This window comes from Salvia splendens, chromosome 9, assembly GCF_004379255.2.
Source record: "Salvia splendens isolate huo1 chromosome 9, SspV2, whole genome shotgun sequence".
Lineage (NCBI taxonomy): Eukaryota > Viridiplantae > Streptophyta > Magnoliopsida > Lamiales > Lamiaceae > Salvia > Salvia splendens.
Window position 1 is genome coordinate 25,633,744 of NC_056040.1, and position 7,501 is coordinate 25,641,244.

Genomic DNA, 7,501 nt, shown 5'->3' on the forward strand with positions numbered 1-7,501 from the left:
AACCCGAATTCAACCAAACAGAATCAAAGCTTGGAAACGGGATGAGACCTTCGCTGCAGCTTGTGTTGACAGCGTGAATGTATCTTGGAAACGGGATGAGATCATCGACGCCACCGCTGGCTAGGGTTAGGGATTTACACATATCTGGAATTGTCAAATGCGTGAATGGAAAGGGGGGAAAATTAGCTGCGGGGGTAATTTGGGAAGGAACACTATGTATTTTTTGTTTTAATTCTTGTTAAAAAATAGACCTCACGCATGATGTGTAGACTTTGGCAATGTCATTTAAGAGACATACAGTGCGACCATCCTCATTTATGTGGGGCCAAACGAAAGAAACAACCCACACCGAACATCATAATTGGGCAGAAATAAATCAATTTCTGGTGACTTCCAATACACCGAACACGTCCTTGGTTTCTTCCATCACGTTCATCTGCTAATTTGCAACAAGATCAGGAAGTAGATAAATGAACTGTGGCATCAGGTAACATGGCTACAGTCACTATGAAGTATTCAGGGTCAACAGGGAGACCATAAGGTTTCGACGCCTACACCAAAGTCAAGCCCAACCGGTTGCTACCAATATCCTGCATCAGCACATCCTCTTGGTCTCTCCCATGCTGTTCTCCTTTCGATGTCAACAACCTGCCCTACAATATAGCTTGGACGGCTCGGGAGATAGTCTGTGAACAAGGCTACAAACTCGGAAGATAGATAGTAGTAAGGGCAATTTCGGTTGATAGCCTCATAGAAACCAGGAGATTTGAGGACGAATGCAGCTATCTCATGCACTTCTAACCACCCTAAGGATATCGTTCGCCTGCAACGAAATCATTTCCTCTCAGTCGCGGCTACTAAGGAAGTGTTAGCCTATAATTTGGATAGATAAACATAAACATAATATAGACTAATAGATTGGAAACTTTTGAGCTTGTTTATCATATAACCCTTCAAATACTCCACCACATGTTACCAGTTTTTTCGAGATGGTGCTTCATGTATAGAGTATTCACCAACTCTTTCTTCTCTTCTAGTTCATTAGTAAGTTTCTCACTTTCAGCTTCAACTTTGGAGTGCCTGTCGAACAATTCAGCACGCTGTCTAGACAAAACGCCTATTTATCTGCTAGCACCCTTATGCATTCATCATCATCATTTTCATTGGCAACACTGCAAACAACGGAGATTTTAGTCAAAATCAATCAAACATCATCTTCTGTTAAAGAGAATGAATAATGTTAATGATAAGCTAATTATGCCATTCATCTAATAATGCCAATGTTAGGAATGAGAAGAAGTGCATATCCGTTTAGAGAATGAGATAAACTACATAAAGCATCAGAGAAAGTTGCCACCCCAGATGACAAAACACAGGTTTTCAGTCTGTCAAAACAATAGGTGATATGTAGTAGCTATAAGAACAGAGATAAACGCCGAGATAGATAGAGTCATACTTGATATTCAAGAAAACTGACAACAGAGCACCCTTCCTCAAGGGAACTGAGGGATTAAAATTTTACATTTAGGTGGTGTTCAGTTTCTTAGATAAAATAGTACTAAGATATAATTTAGGATTGAGTCGGGAGATTATTTTAGTCATAGGAGATTAGCAATGACTAATTATCCCATGATTACCTATCTAAGATTGAGTTGTTGTTAAGGATAAACTCCTTAACTCGATTCAATTCCTCCGTGAAGTCGCGGGAATCTTTGCCCAGCGATCAACAACGATAAGAATTAGGGTTTTTTAGAAGAGGAAAGTAAATTGCGTAAATTATCTTATTTCTTGATTGATCCAAATGAATAACAATGTCCACTATTTATAATAGTGGATACCCTAACTTAAGGATTAAGAAAATAATCCTAATCATATACGAAAACATACGGTAAATCATTAATTAACCAAATAATGATATGAGGGATATTCTCATATATCTGCACGTATCAACTCTCCCACGGTTGAAATCCACCTTATCCTCAAGGTGGGAATTACGAAGCAACGAAGAGAGTTGGAAGTGAACGCTTCAGCGAGGTATCCCCTCCTGGATCAAACATATGCCGAATAGTTGAATATCTCCATTCGCACACTACTGGCACCGAAATGTGTAGAACGAGATGGAGGAGTCCCAAACTTTCCTCGTGATCAAACTCCAGCTCCTTCACTCTTCTCCTTCTTGTGATCCTTTGAAGCCTAAGGGAAGAATAAGCTCCCAACGTGCCAACGTGTCCAGCCCTCTTAGGCCCATAACCGAAGTGTTTCACTTGTCCATTCGAAATGAAAATTTTGACAACCTTCATTGGAATAAATACAGCGCCAAGTGACACTTTAGCCAGTACTATCATATACATCAAATGCATCTCCACAAATTGTGTCATGGAAGGATCACAACATTCCAAGCAAATTTCCAACACATCCCGCACATTTTTTTGGAGCACAAAATGGAGCACAACCCTGAAATCCCCTTTCATAACCGGCATGAGAGTAGCAACAGGCAGCAGCATTGTTAATTGGGTATCAATCCTATCGAGGCTGCTCGGCGGAGAGATTTCATTAGGAAATGAAAGTCGTTGGTCTTCGGGGTTGTCGTCTCTATTTTCCTCAGTTGCGTGATTATCATTAGGCAAGCTATTGACTAGACTTGATACATTTTCTGTATACGAATTCGTTGCATCACAATCTATGACTTCCTCTGCTTCTATCTTCAGTTTAGAGTCCATTGAAAGCACACGACTTTGCTTATAACAATGCTCCTCTTCCACGTTGTACAATACCTCTTCCATATTTTTAGCTACATCATCACCAGTAATTCCCGATTGATCCACCTCCCGATCTTCACAAATTTTACAAATAACTCAATATTGGAAATCACCGATTTTCCATTCATCTCAACGGAATACCCTGAATAGGGTTGTGGTGGCGGTGGGTACCAGGAATTTGGGCGTGGATGCTGGGGAGGAGGCTGTGTTCGAACTTGTCGTGTCGAATTTGCCAGTGGATAGGAGGGCTGCGCCATTTGTTGTCAGTTTTGGTGGCTGAATTGATGAGAGTTCGGTGGAGTTATGTAGACCGGGGCTGTGTAAGGCTGATCGTCGAACCTATGCGCGGGGTTATCAAATGCAGTCGTTCGTCGCCCCCGAAATCCGTCGTTATCGACGCCGTACCGATCCCACTCCGTCGCGTGTCTCCCAGGACGAATATCGAGTCTATGCGTGGGATTGTCCCACGCCATCGCCTGCCTGCTGCGACTCTGCCCGGTGTTGACCCCGTAGCGGTCTCACGGCGACGCTCCAGGTAGGGCAGTGTGCTGCGGTCCATGCGATGAGGGACCGCTGCCAAAACCTAATTGCAGCATGGACGAAACAGCGGTCCCCGACGTCACGATCGCGCTCTGCCGCCCAGAAATCTCTCTCCCCCGATGCCAATCCGCATATGGTGGATCTGGTTCCGGCTGCGGCGGTGGTTGAACGATTACCGTGCGCCGCCCAGAATTCTCTCTCCCCTGCTGCCAATCCACATATGGTGGATCTGGGTCCAGTCGCGGCGGTGGTTGTGCGACTGCCGCGCGCCGCTCCGAGGCATCGAGCCTTGCTTCCAACCTGGCCAACGACGCTAGCACATGCTCGAACGCCAGCGCCGGTGTATCCAATGCAAGAGTCGACGACGATTGCGACTCTCCTCCGACGATGACACCGGCGGAAGTTACCACCATCGGTTCCGTACGGTTTGCCACACGATTCGCCATGAAAAGTGAGTTCGTCAATGAAAGGTGTTTAGTATATCACTAGGAATTGAATCTCATGAACCAATTGTTGTATTAAATCTCATGAACCAAACACACTACAATTTGCTTCATAATTCCCTAATACGTTTTTCACTGTATTTGCTTCATCGTTAGCATTGAGTGAAGGTGTTTCACATACTCATCTTTCAGATGCAAAGATGTCTTCTCTGCAGCATTTCTCAACCTATTCTCTATGTTGTCTTCACCAAAAGATTCATAATCAAGAGCACTGCTCATTGAACATAATATGGCAATTATGGAAGCCAGTTCCGCTTTCAGCTTCGCATTCTCAACTTCCATCCTGCTAGACCCCGCAATCTCCATTTCTGGCCCCTCATCCAATTCCTCGAAATCATACTTCTCTAAGAGGTCTACACCACGTCCTTCAACTTCAGATGACAGCAAGCTCTCATTACACGTTGACAGAGACGCACGTTTCTGACTCCTAGAAGACAGTCCTACCAATGATTCAGGAGCGTAACATGGATGTCATAAAGGGGAAATATTGACATTGCACGGGTTAGGGATGTCATACAACCCCATGGATGCTAAAATGTCTCGCGGAATAAAAATACTATGGACTTTCAGAAATTCCTCTCGAACACAGAGAACTTGTAGCGCACATCTTTGATGCTAAACTGCATGTACGCAATCTTTTGCATGTAATTGTGAACAAAACTATTCATCCCATTCTTTTTATCTGTGCAGAAATCAAGCAAATTCGAAATCACAGGCCACATTCCTGCATCCTCGGAAAGCAGTTCTTTTCATGGCTATCGTACATAAGCCCCAACGCAGAAACAGCATCATGAGAGCGCAATGAAGACGACCACTTTCTCGAAATACAGTCATTCACAAGCTTCTTTACAGTATTCACATCTTTGCTGCACCACAGATATTGTAATTTAGTTAATGATCTCTTTCAAAGAAAATTCTAACATTACAGAGTTTGCTTGATACTCTTTTGCTCATTAATAACATGCTGGTGATCTTTAACTGTTAAGTCCAAATCCCTGACCAGAAATGAAGCCTTTCCAGAAAATAAATCTTCTGCATTGCGCTTTAAATCTCCAACCTCCTGTTCAAATTTCGAAACTTTCTCAAACTGTGTGTGGGAGCTACAGCAGTCCTCTACCGTCTTCCGCAAGTTATCTTCTTTCACAAAATCTAACAGGCATTTCCGGTTAGTAGTAGTTTGCAACGACGGATGAACTTTGATAGCCCTCAGTTTCTCCACATCTCTCACAAAGTTCACTAAAAGGCTGTTATGCTGCTGGTGCTGCTGCGAGTAACGCTTCATAAAATCTGTGTAGTTTTGAACCATAACTCTGTAGAAATGATCCAAATGACCCCTTGCAATCTCCAAAGACCTCTCTTGCATCTTCTGCTCTTGCAAAAGCCTCCGACATGTTTCAATTTAACCGATGTACGTCTATAAATAGCGTCTCCACAATGAAAATGATACCTAAATTGCCTCTCGTACGAAGGCAGGGTCTGAAGCGTCATAGAGAGGATGAGCATTGTGAAAAGAGGATGGCGCTGGGGTAAAAGGTATATCGATAGTATCGTACTGCTCCAACTGGGGAGAAGGTGAGTTCCTCCGCATGCGTGCTTTGTTGAAGAGCAACACTTCACATTCACGAGATGGGAGTTCGTAAGCTGAGAGGGGGCGTAGCGAGTCCAGTTTCGTGTCTAGGCACAGCAGGAGCTGATCATTGAAGGGTATTCCACAAACCGGCTCGAGGAACTTCTGCAGAGTCTCCACGAGCGCATGTTCCTCACAGTCAAGCTCATAAGAGTGGCCATTCTCAGCAATATGAATCACAAGTTTTCCCATTTGAACAACACCTTCCACTGCACATACAAAACCTCCAAGATAGCCTTAATCATTCCCAAATCACCATTGAATCAAATATATTGTAAAATCCATAATTTAATTTGTACTTATCATAAATGTAGAATAAATCTTAAGATGATCAGGATAAACGTTATTATCATATTATATCTATGTTTTTTTATTTTAATGGAAAAGATAAGTAATGGTTATATTATTTAACAACAGTAATTCATTATTTTACGTGTTTAAGTTTATACACTCCTTCAATCGCATTTAAGATGACACGTTTCTTAGTCAACACAAAATTTTAGGAGTTGGTAAATGTGTTTAATTGGAGAAAAATGTGAGTGTAAGTATTAAATGGAGAGAAGAACATAATTGAGTAATTAATTGAATAGAGAAAGAGTATTTGATGTTAGAATAATTGAGTGAACAATTACATAAAGCTCTAACCGAGAACGACGGAGAAGGAGCATAAACTGTAGAGTGGAAGCGTACCTTGATCCATAACGAATTGAAAGGCGGAATTGCTTTGCAACGGCTATGGATCTTTTAAACGATTAAAGACGTCCTTCACAATAGTCTACTGAGAGAATACAGAAATATTGAACGTTCTTCTGACGTTTGGGGACCATAACCCTAACTTATATTTATACATAATATAAGTCTCTTTATTTTCTATTCGGTCCCTCATCAAATAGAAAATCCCTTATGGTATCTACACTTATTTCCATAACAAATAAATACACTTTAGCCCAAACTTTAATCTTTAATAGATCACTTTAATTGGACAACTGAAAGATAGCCATACACATTAAATTAGTCATGTGGAAGCCCAAAAATTCTAACAATCTCTCACTTGGGCAACACATGACACCAAATAAATGTGTACAAACCGAATGAGCGCTCAAAAGTGCTATCACATAGTGTATTTCCGAACAATCTTATTATCAACCATATTGACATAGGACTAAAGGGGCAGTCACCATATTTTTTCATGATTAACCATCAGTAATCACATATGCAAATATAATAAAAAAAACTGATCAATTATGGAATGTAGCATGGAAATTTCATGCAAGGTGATCATACATGCCTATTTCCAACTGGTCCTCCCAAATCCCGAGTGAGATCAAACCAAAACCAAATAACATAAATAATGGACAAAAAAAGAAAACAATACTTTATTGCTGCAGAAAATAACATGAGTTTTATAACATGTTTAAACACAATTAGAGCATTAACAAAATTAACTACTCCCACTAAACGAAAGTGTCCTCAAATGACAAAACACCCCATATGGGCTACATGCCCATGAAAGACCTTAGGTGGTAGTCCCTTAGTGAGCGAATCTGCAATCATCAAATCCGTTCCTATATGCTATATAGAAATTTGTCCACTCTGAACCCTTTCTTTTACAACTAGGAACTTTATCTCAATTGCTTTGACTTAGCAGAGCTCCTATTGTTGTTGGAGTACTGTACTGCAGAGTTATTCTCACAATACAACTTAAGTGGTCTTTCAACTCTTTGAATAATACGCAGCCCAGTGACAAAATTTCGTAGCAATAACCCATGACAAGATGCCTCATAACAAACTATGAATTCTGCTGCCATAGTGGAAGGTGCCACAAGTGTCTGCTTAGCACTTATCCACGATATGGCTCCTCCAGCCAGCAGAAATACATACCCCGAGGTGGATCTCCTACTATCTTGGCTTCCAGCAAAATCAGAATCAGAATACCCAATGATATCCAAATGATCTAATTTTCTGTATGTGAGCATGTAATCTTTTGTTCTCTGCAAATATCTCATAACCTGTTTTGCTGCTTTCCAATGATCCATTCCGGGGTTACTGAGATACCTTCCCAACATGTTAAC

General features: G+C 41.4%; 1 pseudogene; it reads right to left on the reverse strand.

Annotated features, from left to right (window-relative positions):
* Positions 1-455: 455 nt before the first annotated feature.
* Positions 456-6,129, reverse strand: LOC121749345 (annotated as a pseudogene).
* Between the last annotated feature and the right edge of the window lie 1,372 nt (positions 6,130-7,501).